Below are 20,650 nucleotides of genomic sequence, written 5' to 3' on the forward strand. Positions count from 1 at the left end.
CCCTATTTTAAATCTAATCCAGACCTGAACACCACCTCTTTGGCCCATATCTACTTACAATAAGATATTTTATTTCTTGTATGGTCATCTGCTGTAACCACATATGCACATCTGAAGTCACTCATATGAAGTTTCTTTGTAGCACCTAAAACCTGTGGCCATGGAATGAAATGCAGACATATATATAAGATGGATGGATAGATGGATCAAAAGCTCGATTTAACAAATATCCCTAAATCACTAACTTTACACTAAAGAGCATAGTATGCAACAGCAAATGAAAAGTGTACTTACTAATTTAAATAAATATATTTAAGTGTAAATTGTACACTAAGACATTCAGCTAGTTTTGTTCAACTAACTGCACATGCTTTCAGCATGTGGTTACATATTAGACACATGCAATTACTTGTAACAAATATGTACATACTGTAGATAATTCATTCGCACAGATGAAAATAAAAACTTCAATATACTTTGACATGCAATTCTGTGCTGATTTATAGTTAGTATGACTTCAGTGAAGTCAATTAGAGTGTACGGGGGGGGAGAGGGGGAGGAATCAACACAGAATTCAAACCAGTGCACAAAATTATCTACTCTTAAATGTCAGATTTCCTATTTCTCACCCTTATGTTAACATTTTTGTTCACAATGCCACTGTAAGGTAGGTCGTGTAACTATCCAACCATTCTGCAGGCTAACACAAACAATTATGTCTTCAGCTGACCAGAACTAGGCATGAAAGTATGGTACACTGGCCAGCTTGTGTTTGTATTTTCACACACCAACATGCAAACGTATATCCTATTAATACATTTGCACATGCAATTCACTATTTGTCTGCAAAAATGTATTATTGTCATGAACATATGTGTACACATACTTAGTGGCCACATTTGGGAAATCTGACCTCAGAAGTTTAAATGTTCCCAGCCTAAATATAATTGTTTACCTCCCATAAAATCCAAGGGAAAAATGAATCTGGGAAAAGATAAGGAAATAGGAACTGAGAAAATAAAAAGAAAGACACATAATACTAATAAAATGAGACAAGAAGGATGTCAAAATATCTGGTTTTCCTATAAAAACATTTGTAGGTGAATGCAGGGCTCATAAAAGGCACACACTGAAGTCCCTGTGTTATGAGTGTGAGCTCTAGTGATCACATAAGTAATGCTGACCACAAATCCTACTGTTAGATTGATAACACTGGAAACTGACATGATATCTTTATCCACAGAATTAGCACAGTGCAGGAAGAAGCCGTGCAAACTTCCCCACCATAGCCTGCCAATGTATTATCAGACTACTCTGGAGAAACTATTTCTACGGGGTCAATGGGTAGTCTTCATCCCATTCAGTTCTTCTCTGTACTGCTGCCGCTGTACCCTTGCTGGCAGCCCCAGCAGGACAAAGAAGAACTGAATCTCAAACCTTTGAAAAGAGGTTTTGAAACAAAAAATCCTTTCTAAGAGTTGTACTGGAAATTAGAAAGGAAATATGAAATCCTTGGATTTTCAAAGCTGAGGGAAAAATATGTGCTGGGGGCAAAGTTGTCCATTTAACTGCAATCAGATTAACTTGTTTTTTACTGTATTTGATTTTGTTCTTTTTTGTGTTCTTTCTTTGCAGTACAGTTCACTTTCTTCCAGCATGTTCCTTCTGCTCCCTAGTCTGATGCATGTTTCTATGGCATTAATTAGTGTGTAGGTTACTACAATGGCTCAGGGAAGGCACAAGGGAAGAATTGATCAATGGAATTGGTGCTTAAAGGGAAAAGCTCTTGTTCAGCCTATATACTCTTACTGCAACATAGGAAAGTTTGGGACTTTTGTACCATAACTTTTATTTCCTCAATTCCCATGAACATATCTTTTCCCCTGATTCTTTTTCCCTTTCTCGTTTAAAAATACGGTTTTGTTCATTGTAAGCCTCTCAGCTGAGTTTGTCCTTCATCTCTTGCCAAAACCCCTATGTTAGGAGAGGGAGCTCTCTTGATCAGATGGGGAACACGGATGACACAGCAAAAGCTGTAGCTTCAGCTCCTCTTCCATTATTTTAGGACCCACAAGCTTTCTTTTGCTGTCCAAAAAGAAATCCACATTCACAAAAGATGCAACTGCCACAGAGGAAATAATGTAGAAAATTGTCTGAAAAAGCAAAGTTCACCTAAAATAGCACTTCATATTTTTGGCTCCCTTCAAAACAAGACCAGTTGGAGGCAGTTCTTTACTTTACAAAGGTTAAGGTATATAATATTTTATATTTGTCTTTAGAACTGGAATACACACATACACTCTCACACACTATAATAAACATTGTGAAATGATCTGGATTTTCCTTTTTGCTCAATCGGGAAAAGCCATCCTATCCCATATTTAAAATGCCATGAGGGACATTGTTTATTGCCCTCATTGCTTTCGTTTAAGTTCATTGTTAAGTGACAGAGTTAATAAATCTTCTTTTCATTTCATGTACTTGCCCCGTTGTCCAGTATCCAGGAAGGAGCACAAAGAACGATTTTGCCAAGTCACAGTGCTCTAACATCGTGTGAGTGGAAGAGTTTCCTGGGGAGAAGGATAAGTAACATTGCATTATTAGATCTCCCAAACTTCAAGCTTAGCAACAGCTTTGTCCCAGAAAAAATTATTCAGCTTGAACTTCCCTAATGAATAATGCAGGAGGGACTTGAAGTACCAAAACAATCTTCTTGCCATTTATGGATGCTAAATAACATGAGACAAAGAGCAAGATGCTAATTTCTGTAAACAGCTATTCTTTGGTAAACATTCTGGAATGCTTTCTTTTTCCACCTATAAGCAAAAGAAATCTCCATTATGCCTGAAAAAATAAATCAGCCTTATCCAAAACTTCTAATTAACTGAGTAGAAAGTTTGTGGTAAGTGCCTCCAAGGAAAAAGCCAGAAAAACTTTGAGATGCCTCTTAGAATCTGAAATCTTAAATCTGAAAAGATATGGACTTTTGTTTCCATGGCAGTGCTCTACAAACATCCAAAATCCTTTTCATAGCGTTCTTGTGATAGTTTTGCTAATCTATAGTAAAGACGATATCAGTGAGGGAGACCGCAAATCACAACATACAATGTTTGCTGAACAGAATCAGAAATGCTCGTGTAAGGCCACACTTCTTTAAATGTAGCTGACATTTCATTTATTGAAAATGTTTCATGGGGGAACACATTCTGAAAACACAGCTCTTTTGTTGTTGTGTTTTCAGTCATCATGAAAACTGAAAACAGGCCAATCAGCTTGACAATAGGAACTCAAAGAAAATAGGAGCATGTGATTGAGGAAAAGAAACATTCTCTCTTCCCTGAGAGAACTGAGGTCATTTCAAGTTTACCTTCATAAGAGGTGGCATTATGTAAATCACGTTTTATCGATGAAGGACCCTACTTAAGAAGAAATTTAATTCTGACTAGTGAGTACAGTGCAATGAAGGGGCCTGCCCCTGTTTAGCATCCACAGTGTCTAATCCTGAATTACATTGTTCACTTAGAGGAGCTCTCACACTGAGGGCATGCCTACACCAGAATATTATGCACCACTTGTATGGCATTGGCAGAGCTGCACCAGAATTAGAAAAGTAATGCTAACATTCCTAGTGTGGACAAGACCTGAGACATCAAATTGCTCACACTGAATAACAAACACACGTGCCTCCAGGAACATTTTCACAGGTTAGTGCTCTTATTCCTAGCTTTGGTTATAGTACTGCAATTCCAGGGAGTATGCAGACAATATTCCCCTTATGTCTACATATATCATGTAAAAAATGAGCAAAGAAGATTTAGTGCCAAAAGCCAGAGGTTAGGCTAAGAATAATGTTCCTTCACACATTAGTCCACTATTCTGCTCCAAAGCAAAATGCTCACCTGAACGGGTATACTAGAACAATTGGGTCACTACCTGCACTGTCAGTAGAGGGTATGGGCTATGGAAAAGTCTGATATGGGTCTCCCTCAGTCTCTTTTATTGAAGTTGTGCCACTTTAATTAAACAATTGAATAATTAAATATTGATTGGGTCATTGAGAGAGTTAGATTGACTCTATAAACTAATGGCATTCTGAAAAGTGGCAGATCCCTGTTAAAATCCCTCCTCCTCATCAGGCAGAGATGGTGGACATGAACAGGTAGTCTGGTCTCCCACATCCTGGGCGAGTTCTCTAACCACTAGGCTAAGGGTTATAAGGGAGGGTCTCCTCCTCTCCCTCCACTAGCTGTTCTGAGTGGAGTTAGGCAGCCTTTTAGCAGGCCTATGGGATGAGACCCTTCATGCGAGTGACATGGCAGACTGACTGTCTTCCCCTGGCTCATGACTCGCTCTGGGCTTAGGTGGGAGATAAGCACCTCTATCTTTGATACTGAGCCTGCTTATTGGCTCTTGGAATGTTGACCCAGGAGTCTACTGCACTGTGAGTGAGCTGTGGAGGTCCTGCACCCTGTAGATGTCAAGGGGTCTAGCACAGGACAAGACACAGAGGGTTACTATCTCAAATATCTCATTGCAGGAGCATAGAAAAAATCTTTGTGGAATTTCAAGGACATAAAATGTTATTTTTTAAAACTGAACTTCATTATATTGTGAGGGGGTTGCTTCAGGCCACAGAAGCTCCCTAGATGCATCTGGGTTAATCGCTGAAAGAACTGTAGAGACAATGGTAAGTTAAAAATCATAGCTGGGTTTTTTTTCTAAAAATTGTGGAACAAGTTGGACTTTTGGGGTAGGTCAGTGGTTGTGGTACACGAGGTTTCTCCATCGTTTCAGGCATTCCACATTTTGGAGAACCTAATAGTTCTTGTGGTGCCCAATTGACAAAGAGAGGTGTTATTCCAAGCTGCTGGTGGAAAGCCAGCACTGTATGCCACCCAAGTATGTAAACATATAGTAAGTGAACAGCCGATCAATGAGTGGAGTGGGCTGGTCAGCTACCAAGGTGGCCCTGGAAAATACACCATTCTCCAAAATCTGACTACCTATCCAGAGTTCCTACTAAGGGAAATCCTGCAGCTACCACCATACAGGATTGGGCCAGAATTCATGAGGGAATCAACAGGATGTTGCATGAGTGTCCACATGACTTAGCCTGTTATGACTGCATGCAAATACACAGAACTCTACAGCCATCCTCCTGACTCCCTGCTCCCTGACACATTTCTGGACAATATTTCAAACCCCAGTCGTATCTGGAACAAATGATTTGTCACCTATGGCCCACATGGACTACATTTAACTAAATGGCCTAGCCTTGTAAATGGAACACATTTCCCCACTCTCCCCCTGGTCCAGTTCACTGTTTTCTCGCAGCTCGTTACACCGTTGAGTGGCTACAGAGTGGCATACTTATAGGAAGGACAACGTAAGGTTATTCTTTTAACAAACAGGAATGCCCTAATAAAAAAAAAGTGCCCCTTTCCAGTAAAAATTCACTTTTTAAATGTGGTTTTTATTATTTGTATTTCCTGTCCTCCATTTTGAATTCCACAAGGCGCGGGGGGAAGGGCAGAATGGGATTTCTGCTGCTGGTTATGCATCAGGCCATTCCTCGGGAGAGTGGGGGGGCGCATCAAAAAGCTCCTCAAAGTTTGGCTCCAGAAAGTGCTACAGCTGCTCCTGCAGCAAAGCTTCCTCTTAGACTGGTGGCAGCAGCAGAGCCACTTTGCTGACCTCATTTGGCCCCCGTTACTAGCTCCCATTAGTTCTCATGCTGGATTCTGGGGTCAGCAAGTCACGTAAAATTAAAAAGGTTGTAGAGCAGTTTTTAAACTAAGGGCTCAAGGAAAGTCAACAAGTGCAGAGGAGCACATGGTTCAGACAGAGACATCCCTTAGGGGAGGAAGTCTTAATGTAGATTCTCTATTTCCTAGTAAGGAGGAGAGGAAGGAAGAGGATAAAATATGGGTAAGATCTGATGAGAAAAAGTCAAATGAAAGAGTCCCATTCAATTACATTACATAAAGGCAGACAGCTAAAAGGTGGCAATTTTTTGAAGTGCTTGTATACAACCGCTAGAAATCTAAATACTAAGATGGGTGAACTTGAGTGCCTTGTATTAAATGAGGATATTGATATAATAAGCATCACTGAAACTTGGTGGAATGAGGATTATCAATGGGACACGGTAATACTAGGGTACAAAATATATTGTAAGAACAATATAGGTCATGATGGTGGGGGAGTGACTCTATATTTGAAAAGAAGCATAGAGTCAAATGAAATAAAAATCTTCAATGAAACAAACTGTGCCATAGAATCTCTATTGATGGTAATTCCATGTTTGAATAATAAGAATATAGCAGTAGGGATATATTACTGACCATCTGACCAGGATGGTGATAGTGACTAGTGATTGTGAAATGCTCAGGGAGATTAGAAAGGCTATTAAAAAAAGACCTCAATAATAATGGGGGATTTAAACTATTCCCATATTGACCAGGTATATGGATGGTATATTAGGACAGGATGCAGAGATAAAGTTCCTTGATACCTTAAATGGCTGCTTCTTGAAGCAGCTAGTCCTGGAACCCACAAGAGGAGAGGCAATTCTTGATTTAGTTCTAAGTGGAGCACAGGATCAGGTCCAAGAGGTGAATATAACTGACCTGCTGGTTAATAGAGACCATAACATAATAAAATTTAACATCCCTGAGGGAAACCAAAGCAGCCCACCCTGGTAGCATTTAATTTCTGAAAGGGGAACTACACAAAAATGAGGAAGTTAGTTAAACAGAAATTAAAAGTTACAGTGCCAAAAGTGAAATCCCTGCAAACTGCATGGAAACTCTTTAAATACAACATAATAGAGGCTCAATTTAAATGTATACCTCAAAATAAAAAAGATAGTAAGAGGACCAAAAAAGTGCCAACATGGCAAAACAACAAAGTAAAAGAAGCAGTTAGAGGCATAGAATAATGGAAGATTAGGATTGGAGGGGACCTCAGGAGGTCATTTAATCCAACCTCCTGCTCAAAGAAGGACTAAGCCCAGCTAAATCATCCCAGCCAGGGCTTTGTCAAGTCGGGTCTTAAAAATCTCTAAGGATGGAGATTCCACCACCTCCTTAGGTAACCCATTCTAGTGCTTCACCACCCTCCTAGTAAAAAAGCTTTTCCTAATATCCAACCTAGACCTCCCCCACTGCAACTTGAGACCATTGCTCCTTGTTCTGTCATCTGCTACTGCTGACAACAGTCTAGCGCCATCTTCCCTGGAACCACCCCCCCCTTCAGGTTGTTGAAGGCCACTATTATATCCCCTCTCATTCTTCTCTTCTGTAAGACTAAAAAAAACCAGTTCCCTCAGCCTTTCTTCATAAGTCATATGCTTCAGCCTCCTAATCATTTTTGTTGCCCTCCTCTGGAATCTCTCCAATTTGTCCACATCCTTTCTGTAGTGGGATGCCCAAAACTGGACACTATACTCCAAATATGGCCTTACCAGTGCTAAATAGAGGGGAATAAACACTTCTCTAGATCTGCTGGCAATGCTCCTATTAATGCAGCCCCCAAAATTCCATTAGCTTTCTTGGCAACAAGGGCACACTGTTGATTCATATCCAGCTTCATGTCCACTGTAACCCTAAATCCTTTTCTGCAGAACTACTGTGTAGCCAGTCCATCCCCAGTCTGTAGCTGTTCATGGGATTCTTCCGTCCTAAGTGCAGGACAGGAAAAAATGTGAAAGTTAAATCCTATTGAGGAAAATAGAAAGGAGCACTCTGGCAAATGAAGTGTAAAAATATAATTAGGAAGGACAAAAAAGAATTTGAAGAACTGTTAGCCAAAGACTCAAAACGTAACAGCAAAAAATTAAGTACATCAGAAGCAGAAAGCTTGCTAAACAATGAGTGGGCCATTGAACAATTTGGACAAGGGTGATCCAGTGGATATAGTGTACTTAGATTTTCAGAAAGCCTTCGACAAGTCCCTCAAGCTCTTAAGCAAAGTAAGTGATCATGGGATAAGAAAGAAGGTCGTTTCCTGGATCAGTAATTGGTTAAAAGGTAGGAAACAAAGGGCAGGAATAAATGGTCAACTTTCAGAATGGAGACATGTAAATAGTGGTGTTCCGCAGGATCTGTATTGGGACCGGTACTGTTCAACATATTCATAAATTATCTGGAAAAAGCAGTAAAGAGTGAGGTGGCAAAATTTGCAGATGATACAAAACTACTCAAAATAGTTAAGTCCAAAACAGACTGTGAAGAGTTACAAAGGGATCTCACAAAACAGGCTGACTGGCTAACAAAATGGCAGATGAAATTCAGTGTTGATAAATGCAAAGTAATGCACATTGGAAAACATAATCCCAACTATACATATAAAACGATAGGGTCTAAATTAGCTGTTACCACTAAGAAAGAGATCTTGGAGTCATTGTGGATAGTTCTCTGAAAAAAAAGCTAACAGAAAGTTGGGAATTATTAGGAAAAGGATAGATACTAATACAGAAAATGCCATATTGCCTCTTTATAAATCCATGGTACTCCCACATCTAAAGTAGTGTGTACAGATCTGATCACCCCATCTCAAAAAAGATATATTGGAACTGGAAAAAGTACAGAAAAAGGCAACTAAAATGATTAGTGGTATGGGAAAGCTTCCATATAAGGAAAAATTAATAAGATTGGGACTTTTCATCTTGGAAAAGAGACGACTAAGGGGGGTTATGACAAAGGTCTATAAAATCATGACTGGTGTGGAGAAAGTAAATAAAGAAGTGTTATTTACTTCTCAAAAAGCAAAAACTAGGGGTCACCAAATGAAATTAATAAGCATAAGGTTTAAAACTAACAGAAGGAAGTATTTCTTCACACAATGCACAGTCAACCTGTGGAACTCCTTGCCAGAGGATGTTGTGAAGGCCAAGACTATAACAGGATTCAAAAAAGATCTAGATAAGTTCATGGAGGATAAATCCATCAATGGCCATCAGCCAGGATAGGCCATGATTGCTGTTTGCCAGAGGCTGGGAATGGCTAACGGGATAGATCGCTTGATTACCTGTTCTATTCCTTCTCTCGGAAGCACCTGGCATTGGCCACTGTTGGAAGACAGGATACTGGGCTGACACAGTATGGCTGTTCTTATGTTCATCCCCACTGAGCAGGTCATTTTGCATCTCTGTTAGCTCTGTGCTCAGCACTGTATTCAGCACCCTGTCACACTCATCATAAAATGGGCGTGATGTCAGTGAGTTGTCCACATTGATGTTCTGGTCCCTGATTTTCTGGTACTTGATCTTGAACCACCTAATCTGCTTCCTGCACCCGTCAACAGTTGGATACATTTCCAACACTGCCAGATTTTTTGCTGTTTGTAGGTATGTGCAGTTATTCCTATACTCTTACTAAAATCCTCGGTTTTGCTAGTCTCGCACCAGAGATTAACCAAAATCTGGTAGTGGACCTCCAGCATCTGAGTTTGGGGGGAGCTGCATTTACACTGTACAGTGATAGGGTTTGAACCCTGGGTCCCAGCTTGACTCAGGCTCAAACACTCCACCCTTGCAGGGTACTAGGACCCTGGATCCAAGCCCAACTCCGAGAGATTCATGTGAAGATGGAAGAGGGCTTTGGGTCTGAGCCCAGGCTTGAAGTGCAGTGTACACATGCCCCAAGGGTATCCTCTAACCCAGGATTTGTCCTTAGTGAAAAGTGGAAGATTCAAGGGAACATTATGTTACTTCCTTATATGAATAAAGGACAATCCCTTCCTGCCCCTGCTGCCAGTGCCAGTGTCTGTTTCTGGCCTAGAACACTATAAACGCTTGTAATCAGCCAAATGTGCCTCAAGCTTTTTGTGATCTAGGAGAAAAGTACAGATGTTCCCTACATTAAGTTACTTTATTCTCATTCACACAGCAAACATCTCCAAGGGACGCTTCACACCCTGCCCCACAGCATTCTCTTTGAAGAGAAAGCTCCACGTCCTCCTTCCTAGGCACTCTGTCTTTTTGGATGGCAGCTCTACTACACTGAATCATTTGCCAGCTGTTGCTGCTTTTAAATTTTGATTCTGCTGTGATGATGCCTTGGATTGCACAGGTCCCCTGGAATTTAAAGCAAAGAACGTGCAACCTGGGCTGCCAAGATTCTATGTAATGAGGTATCATTACAGGCAAGCAGTTTTTGTCACACCCTTTGTTCAAATTTCCAAACAAGCATCTTCATGCTTTCTCCTATGCTGCCCTTCATGGGAGAAGCTCCACATAAATATTTACACAGACAACTCATTATGCCCCTTCTTAAAAAATTTCCTTTGCCAAAATGCCTACAAAAAACTTGACAATGGTTAGGCAGCTGGTGTGGGAAAACCACTGCCTATCATGCTGACTGGTATTACCTCATTGTTTCCTTGTGTTCCCCTGTCAGTCTCTATCCACCTGTTGAATCTTGTTTTATACTTAGACTGTATGCGACTTGGGACAGGAACCACCTTTTCTTTCTGTGTCTGTACAACACCTTATGTGCCACCACAATAAAATAAAATAAAATAGCAACAGATCAAATCCCACCATCAGAAGGTTAGAGATTAGAGGAGAGTCAACCAAACTTCCCTAAACCCCATTAGAGACCATTTTGGTTTAATTTGAGAAATGGGTAAATGTTTGGCCCATGGTGTTTTTTAACTAACTCTAGCTCACCCATATCTAACTACACAAATATAGTCATACTAAATAAATGAAGAAAGAGAAGGAGAGCACATGTCATAATATACTCTGAAAACTCTTGACGTGCTTGCAAGGAAAGGATGAAAGGAAAGAATATAAAATGGTGACGTGGCTGAAAACAACAGTCGAAGAGGCACATAAAATGCAATAAATACATTTTTATGAGTCCAACGAATCATTGGGGAGGTACTGGATATGGTAATAGAACAGAGAGCTATTTAAAATAATACCATATATGCTTCAGACCTATTCTGCGTAAGTAATTGCTCTTTGCCATTCTCAACAAAGGGATGATAGCATATCATTCTTAGTTACCAGACCAAAGGGAAAAGTGTGAGAGAGAAGGCATGTGAGGAGGCAGAATGAATGTGCAGTTAAGGCACTGTATCAGCATGAAACTCCTTCTAGACACTTTGGGCCTCATTCTCATTAACACAAAGGTCCCTTTACATCTGTATGGCAGTGCAAAGGGGCCATAGAGTGGGTGTAATTTACACTGACAGTCAGGGTATGTCTACAGTGCAATAAGAGGTGTGACTGCAGCGTATGTAGACAAACCTATGATAGCTTTGATCTAGCTAGTTCAAACAGCAATAGCAGTGAAGCTGGGGCAGCATGGGCAGCAGCAGAGGCTAGACTTTCGAGTACAGCCCCAGGCTGTGAAGCCTGGGCTGCGACGGATTCACTGTTATTTTTATTCAAGTTAGCTAGATCAAAGCTAGCTCATATCTGTCTACACGTGCTGCAGTGACACCTCTGACTGCAGGGTGGACATATACCCTGACCTTTATATTCACTTTAAGCCTCTTTCCACTGCCAGAGTGGAGTAAAGAAGCCTTAGCATAAATGAAAATTTGGTCTTCTATTTTTATTGCTTTATTGTAATATATAATTGGAGGATGAATGGACATTTATATGTGAAAACTCACCCCATGTCTTCTTCAGAGGGAAGTATCAGGGGATATGTTCCTTTGCTTGCTGGATTTACAATCTGCAAAAATTATGTCTCTTTTCTTACCCTAAACTCTTTGCCTTTGTTAGTCCTGAAAGGAAACGGAGCCACTGACAAAAATGCTTTTCAAACTCATTTTCCTCTGAATAAACAGTCTAGTGTAGAAGATTCCAAAGAGTTATACATATAAGAAAAAGAAAATAAATATTTAGTTTCACTGTATTTTACCAGGCACACATCACTGGGCAATTACTCTGTAGTTAGGTGACAAAGACCATATAATAAATACTCAGTAATTACATGGTCCATGGATTATGAGGTGCTAATTATAACTGAAGCTACCAGCTGGTTCAAGAAGTGATTACTATGCAACCGGCAATTTTTAGATCATAAGGATTCCCTTTAAAAGCAGAAATATTTACTTAATTGCCCTGTTCTTGTGTGATCAGTGAATACCATATAATTACAGTTTATTCAGTATAATCCCACTGAAAGGATACTCTTGTTGAATCAGGTTTGCATCCTTCTAACCAATTTGATATTTTAATGGGTATTCATTGGAAAGTATATGTGGTGGTCAGATTTTTAGTTCCCTGAGAGGACAGAATGACCTTGGATATCACTGCCTTCTGGATTAAATGCAAGGCTTGTCTCTTTGGCATAGTTTACCGCCAGAACAGCAGAATAAAAAAAAACCCTGGATGTTCATATGCTTCCACAATTTTTCTGCCATAAGGGGAAATAAGAGAGAACTAAAGATGAGTAGCCCTACCTATGAAGTGACACTTCTGTAAGACATTCAGGTATTATGGTTATTATTGTTATGTTCTTTCCTTGTTCTTCTTTTGTATGACAATTTGTATTACAATAGTCCCTAGGACTCTTCAATCAAGCAACAGGGCTCCGTTGTGCCAAGCATTTTACAAACAATAAAGACAGCCCTTGCCCCAGATGAGTGTAGTACAAAATTAGGTCATTTTTGTGTATTTTATTTTAGTACATTTTTTTTATTTGTCAGATCTTTTCTTTTCCAGTCAGTTTTCTATTGCAATGTAGTATTTATTGCCAGAATTGTATTTGTAATGGGTTTACTCCTTATGACAAGGGTATATATATAGTCCCTGAGTTAGCACTGTCAAACTTCCTTAAAGTTAATTCTTTCATAAGTTCTCCTGTTGCCCATGCTGAAACAGATGGAGAGGGAAGGAGATAAAAAAGCGAGACTCCTGACTGAAGAGTCAAAATAGCACTGAGACCGCAGAACTTTACACAGCAGAATGAGGGATGGTGACAGGAGGACAGAGTTAAGCACTGGGCAAGCTAACTAAGGACTTGTCTACACACAAAAGATGTACACTGATAACTATATGGATACAGTTAAACCAATGTAGTCCCCCGCTCCAAAGTGGACAGAGTCATATCAGTATAAAGCTGCCTTGTAACAGTGTAGCTATTCCTATATAGGAAGGGGAGTTGTTTTTTCAGGTATAAAGCACCTTTATACCAACATAACTGTGTCCACACTAGGTTTTGTACCAGTAGAACTATTTCAGTAAAGCACCCCTAACTGAAAAAGTTATATGAGTACAGAAACTGCAGGCAGACCAGGCTTATATTCCTATAAGGGAAGGCAAATTTCCAAAGCTGAGGAACCAGACCTTTTTAATATTGGACCTTTCTATTTTAGAAATTGTATTTTAGGATTCTTGACATGAAAGGCCTCTGAGAAGACTCTCTCAGTGCAAGATTCAATTAGGATGAAATTCACCCAAGTATAAGGAGGTCCACACAAGGCCCTGTTCACTGGTTGTACCCAGCTCTACGTCTATGCACCAGTCCTATTAAATAAAAAGATGACAATGGCGTAAAAAGACTATCCAAATGGGCATTATTTTGTAGTCTCACCAGAATGGACATGGGTTAAATGAGCACAAAGAAATGCCCTTTCATCCATTTCTTACTTTCTTTTTTACAAGATGTACAAATATTTAACTGATTTAAACTACAAATAGATGTCCAGTTCAGATAAAGTAAGAACTAGATTTTAACTTAAGCAGAACAATATTTTAATTACATTTTTCACTCTCTCTTCATTCTTTGGTATTTTCCATTACAAATTTAAACAATGCAAAACACAGAACTCTAATTCAGTGCTAATGAACATCTCCATATATTGGGCAAGATCCTCAGCTTCTGTAAAATCATGATGCCCATTGTTTTCAACCAAAACCAATGCCGAATGTAAATTAATTCCTGCTGCGTAACATTTTCAAAAGTACCTAAGTGACTTAGAAGCCTAAGTCCTATTGAAAGTCAATGGGTTTAGGCTCCTAAGTAATGTAGATTCTTTTTAAAAGTTTGCCCACTGACATTCTAGGAATACATTTGAATACTCCAGCATCAGAGGCCTCTTGATTCCCCCTCTCCCCCCCATTCCCCGCAACCTTTTGATTTATTTGTCTTATTTTCTTTTTCCATTTTTTCATGCTCCTGAATTTTCTAGTACTGAATAGGCATGGTTCCAACAAGTACCCTTGTTGTGACCACAAGTGGAAGTGCTGAAATACCATGACTGAGTCTGATCATGCAATATTTCCAGACCAACCTAAAAGAGAATCTCATTGGAAAGCCCAGCTCAGTTCTGAAGACTCAACAGGTTTGAAGACTTCAGCTGAGCATCTAGATAACTTTGATGTTCATCTTAGCCAAAGCAAATCTTTAGATGGCTAGATGGCAATTTCAATACACACTAAAGAATCTGATAATACTGAAGCTATTCAAAATTCAGGCTAAACTGTGGGCTTGTGTCCCTCCTTTTAATACACATGGCGTAAGCTGAAACTAGAGCTCCACAGGTTCTGAAACTCCTGTAGAAATACAGTGTCTTCCACATATACAGATACAATATTTTTCCTGATTTTTATTTTAAACCTTATCTTTAATATATAGAATATGGATGTGTTCTCAAAAGCACACATCAAAACCTATATCTTCAACTGGCATAAAGCAGCATAGTTCCACTTGGAAGGTCTAGGACCAATGTAATGAGATCAGAATCAGGTCCTGATTTACAATAGCATCATTCTTTCGGGGAGTTTTCCTTGTTTTGAAGAAGTCCTTTTCTTCTTCTCCAGATCAAAGGCACTCAAGAAGACCCTCTGTAAGCCTTATTTATAAAAAGAAGCCAGCCAATCCCATGAATAAGAAATATTTGCCCAATAAAGGAAACATAATTCATTATAGGTGGGCTGGATTAAACCATAGTATAACTCCATTATCTTCAATGAAATTAAACCAGTGAAGAAACTAACTCAGTGGGTATTGTGGGAATTACTCAGACAGAGAGATCATGGAGGATCTTGTTAAAAAATATAGACACTGGGATTCATTTCATTTGGATTTAGGACCGCTTTGTTTTTAAATGAATTGTTTTATCCCCCTCCAACATTTTCAGTTATTTCAAATATGAATATCTTGCTGGAGGCAGAAGGATATTCGTGTATTTTGCAACAGGCTGAACTGCTTTCAATAGTATAAACACTCTTCTTCCCGAAGACACAAAGGCCCTGAATAATCCCTATCTCTAATTTAATGTGCTTTGTTGCTAGAAATCCCTTTAGCAGTTTTAATGGTAATTGAGCAAGAAACCTCAAATGAACTCAAACAGCTCTTTATCCATCTCATAAATCTGATCTGATATCAGAAATCAGCCAATAATGGACCCCAAGGGAAGTTTGTCAAAAGCCAGCATCAATACAGCTTGCTAAATTGCACAATAAGAAACTCATCCACACACAGACAAAAACTGCCAAGTATCATTAACAGCCTGGATTAATTCAATGAATAACATGAAAATTCACTTTTCACTTCCTCTTTCCCTCCTTATGCAGCACATAAAGTAGACAAGATTGCCTACCAATGCAGCTCTCCCGTCGATTCGATTACTCCATCCCCTATGAGTGGCAGTAACTATGCCAGCATAGCACTGTCTACACTGACACTTAGGTTGGTGTAACTTTTGTTGCTCAGGAGGGTGGCTTATTTGCACCCGAGTGACCTAATTTATACCGATAAAGTTGTGGTATGTACATTGTCTGAGATTCCCTAGTAAAATACTTTAACAACAACAACAGCAGCAGCAGCAAAAACACAAAAGAATAATGGGATGGAATAAAAGTTCAATCTTAACTTTAAACTACTGACTTTCAGGACACTGGAAGGAAAAGAAAATTCTGTTAGTTGCGCTACAATTTTACTTAGAATTGCTCTGACTCTAATTTGCAATTAACAAAAATAATTAGTGAGATTTAAACAAGAAAGAAACAAGAATGCTGGATCTAATAAGAATAAAAATATTTAATAATCAGTATAATACACCACAGTGAAACAGTATGCTTATGAATATAATCAGATTTTGGGCTAGGATGTAAGAATGTACTATTAGTCCCATCTTCGCTTTTATTCATTTTGTTAGGCCCCTATAAGATTGAAAGATTACGTCATCTGAAGCCCTGGAGAACACCCAAAAGTTTTTTTAAGTCTGAAGTAAATGGAGGAAGAAGAGAGAATTCTGGCTCATGGCACCATCAATTTCCCAAATTGCTTGCAATTTTTATTTTTCATTTCACAGAAGGCCAATGAGTCCGTCAATTAACTCTCAAAATTCCCATTCACTTCACTGGGAGTTCTACTCACACTGGCACAAGCAGGGCAAAATTTTTGTTTTGAGCCCAATTCATGCCTGATGTAATTCTGTAGAATTTGGACATTTGTATCTTTATTATATTTTTTCATTAACACATTGCACAGAGAGCTGAGCAATTAGTAGCATTGTTTTGTAAATATCATTCCAGTTAAAATGACTATTGATTTGATTATGATTGTGACATTGTTGCATTTGCATGAATATTCATTCATTAGATTCTTTTTGCATAAATATTCACGAAAAGGGAATATTCACCAAAAGCAAATTTTATATTGTGCAGTAGACTGTAATAGTCAAAATTCACAATTTCCACTAGGCTCGATCCAACTCTGATTATTGGAAATTAATGGAAAGACCCTTATTGATTTCAGTGGGAGTTGGACTGGATCCATTTTGTTGGTTAGATACATAAATCACATGGTATTGTTTCTGACTCCCGATTGCATGGTATATGCAACTAAGTAATACAAAGCAAATTGCTTCATTACAAGTGAATATACAATTCAGAATTCATGCTGTGTTGGTTCCTTCCATGAAATATATTGGTGATATAAGCCAGTTTCTTCAATTAGATAACTAACTTACTTAGAGTTAGACTGAGTGTTGCAAATTGCATTTGATTGTAATATTTGTAATTTAAACAATTTGCAGACCAAGAAAATTTCAGTGACCATAGACACAAATAATAGTAAACAATGAGCAGTTGTGAGGAAGTTCAAATAATTCACAAGCAGAAAAAAAGCCAGAATTTGTTTAATATATTTTTCATTGTGAATTAGTCACTTAGCTTTCACCTGTGCTGTATGTACAGGAAGTCAGTCTATACAATCATAAAAGGTCCTCAGGGCCTTAAAATCTATGAAAGCTCTGCTGTGTACAAAACAGCATCTTAATGTACTTTAGAGTATTGTTCAACATGGTTGTTTTATTATGCCTAAGGTTCAATACGTTTCTGAGGGGACAAGTTAAAAAATCTCTGTGTTTTGCTTTGAATTTTGTATTGAACACATTACAAAAATCAATATTGCTGAATCAAGTTTAGCAGGTTTGAAGCAATACTGTAAATCCCTTGTAAAAACTATGGGCAACTTGGCCCAGGGTCATTAAAAATTCAGTTCATGTTCACTCAAAATTTGCTCCAGATGGTCTCGAAATATTTTAAAGCAAACCTCAAAGGAGGCATGTGTCATGTGCCTTCAAAAATCTGTGATGCAATGTTTGCATAACAATGCATATGACAAAAACACTGCACTTCAAATCCAAAATGTCAGACTATGCAATAAATACAGTTACTAATAATAAAATCTGAGAAACTTGCTACCCCATTCCAAACAGGAATTAATGAAGCCACACAACACCCCTACACCCCTATGTCTTAAATAGAAAATAAACAGGGATAGTGATCTGGAGGAAGAATGAGGATAAGAAGGACAAAACTAAGAGTGAAATCCTGCCCCCATTGAAATCAATGGGAGTTTCCACTGACTTCAGTGAAGCTAGGATTTCACCCTGACTATTAAACACAATTCCAGTTTTATTAGTCTTGAGACAAAATTATTCATCAAAGTAATGATGCCTGGATGCCTGTCCCTTAGAAATTTTGGAAGTGAAATATCCTCCCCCTCTTCCCTGGTCCCAAAGGGCTCATGCTCTAATTTTTTTCCTTCAAATAATATATTTTGGAATCTTGGTCATGATTTCTGATGTAACAAAGTGCTGTGTGGTTCAAAGCTGACAGCAACCTGTAAAATGGAAACAGGATCTGGGCTGCATGCCCAGTGAATCCTTACAGAATACATACATAGCCGAAGCCTAAGTCTGTTGTTGTGATTCAATTGAATGAGTGTTTACCGGGCAATAGAAAGTAAAATAAATCAGTACAAACTCAACTTTCAACAAACAGACAGTTTGAGTGTCAATGTTTTGGACCATTTGCTGCCTCTCCAATGTTGCTCAGGAAAGTAGATATATGGGGCATGTTATAAAACTGCATGGGAACATATGGTATACAGTGAAATGATAAGCTATGTGTCATAAGGAAATACAATGATCCATTTCATGGGAATATTTTGGAGTGCCCCCTATCTAGGGAAATTTTGGCAGCAGTTTTACAGTGGCTTGATCCAGCCACTAAGATGTAGGTCATTCTGTCAGCTTAGATCTCCGCACCAAAGGAAAGGAAAAACAGAAACAAAAATCAAGCTCTGAAAGTTTTATAGCTAGAATATATTTGTTTTAAATATAAAGTTATTAGAGAAAAAATTTATTGTGTATGGGGGCAGAAGGGTTTGTAGTTCAGGAAACAGATTAATAGATTCCAAGGCCAGAAGGGACCATTGTGATTATATAGTCAAATACTTCTGTATAAGTTCACTTTCTAATAGTTGGTCATATTTGTAATTATAGTGGTGTCTGATGGCACTTTGTTAATTATAGGTCTGCCATTGTTTTAATTAGAATATGTACATAAATCCCAAGGGGAGGATAGATCCTTATTCATCATGTCAAAATTGATCTCCAGAGAAATCAGAAGCCATACAGTCTCTCCTTCCTTCCCAACTATGTAGCCATCCTGAAAAAGGCCTCTGGTACAAAGAAGACTGGTAGAATTCTTCTGATTTATGAATATCTTCTTCTGTAGATGGGAACTTTCAATATTAAAGACTTTCCACACTTGTAGGATAGACTATCAAAGACTCCTACTTTGTTTATGCATGTTGGGGAACTGGGTGCCTGCCTACTAGAGATGAATCTAAAGCACAACCCCAGATCTGAATAGCTGCACAATTAGGGGAAGTTTAATTCCAGATCAGAGTGTCACAGCTGGCTACTACTGCTTGTTAGGGGACTGGAAAGCCCCTATACGGGCCGCACCCTGAGACGCTTCTTTGACCCTGGGGTGAGACACCTTTACCCTTTCTTGTTTTTAATGTTTATCTTTTTAATATGTTTCACATTTTCCAGCAAAAGGGGGCTCCGTGGTTGGGGCATGTCTGGGCATGTCTCTCACAGGGTGCAGGTGTAGCCTACAGTATATACGAATGTGTTAAGAGCTTCTCTGGGTGGTGTGTGGTGCAGTGGTGACAGATTCCGCATCTAGCCAGAGAAACAGATTCATCTGACAGCAGCTGGTATGCCTTGCTGGAGCACGCAGCAGGAAGTGAGATGTTACTTACTTGCTGTATTTAGGGTTGCCAACCCTCCAGGATTGTCCTGGAGTCTCCAGGAATTAAAGATTAATCTTTAATTAAAGATTATATCATGTGATGAAACCTCCAGGAATACATCCAACCAAAACTGGCAACCCTAGCTGTAATTATAGCATAGGATCATATATTTAGATCCTGTTGTAGTTTTCAATACATTGTTAAAACCACCTGGTCTCTCTCAAACTTGACTGAATTGCTCTAGGGGAAGGGTAGTTCGTAACATGCTGTAATGGGCTGCACCAAATCCTGGATCCTTTCAGTCTAAATCTTTAAGGAAATCAAATATCTAGATTTGGTTTTGAAATTTGTGGTGTGGGCCCATCTCCAATACTGAGTAATTTACTTGTGCAGTTGCCAGATTTGTATATGAATTGGCAACACACACACTTCTGTAGGCATAACCGTTATATTAGTCTTTGACATTTTGTCCTTGTATGCCTAGAGATACATGTACATAACATATTTAATTAACTATTACCCAATGACAAAGATGTCAGAAATCTACCCATCCACCCTAAACTTTAATTTCCAGAGCAAACTTAAATCTCTTTATGTGTCTCTGACATCTCTTCTTAGGTGAGCTGACATCATCTTAAACTACATATGGGTAAATCCAAACACATTATTAGACAGGGTCCCAACCCAGAACCACAGATCTAACCAGCCCCCAAGTTTGAGGAAGGGGAAGAGGGTTTTCCAACTGGATTTGGATTTAAAATTCATGAGTAATGCCTATCTTGCCAAAAGTGTTGAGAAACACCTTAAATCTTATCAGCAGTTAGGTACGGTAGTGGTAAGAGGTGCCTTAGAAATTCCTTAAATGACAGCCAGATAGATTATGCCCAGACTTTGGTGGGGAAGATTTCTGACCTTAACCTGGATCCAAATTTTGCAGCTGATAACCATGTCAACTTCATCAGCTCTTGATCCTTCCTTCTAAACCTTTCCTGTTCATTGCTGCAACCAACAACAATAACAGTAACAACATCATCCTATCTAATAATGACAATTCCAGACTGGATGTAGTCCTTCTCTCCTTTCCTTCCTCACCTCTCACATTTAAGCCCTCCCCAAATTCTGTCATT

Source organism: Emydura macquarii, unplaced genomic scaffold, assembly GCF_026122565.2.
Source record: "Emydura macquarii macquarii isolate MOO-44397 ecotype Brisbane River unplaced genomic scaffold, CSIRO-AGI_Emac_v2 contig_1146, whole genome shotgun sequence".
Classification (NCBI taxonomy): domain Eukaryota; kingdom Metazoa; phylum Chordata; order Testudines; family Chelidae; genus Emydura; species Emydura macquarii.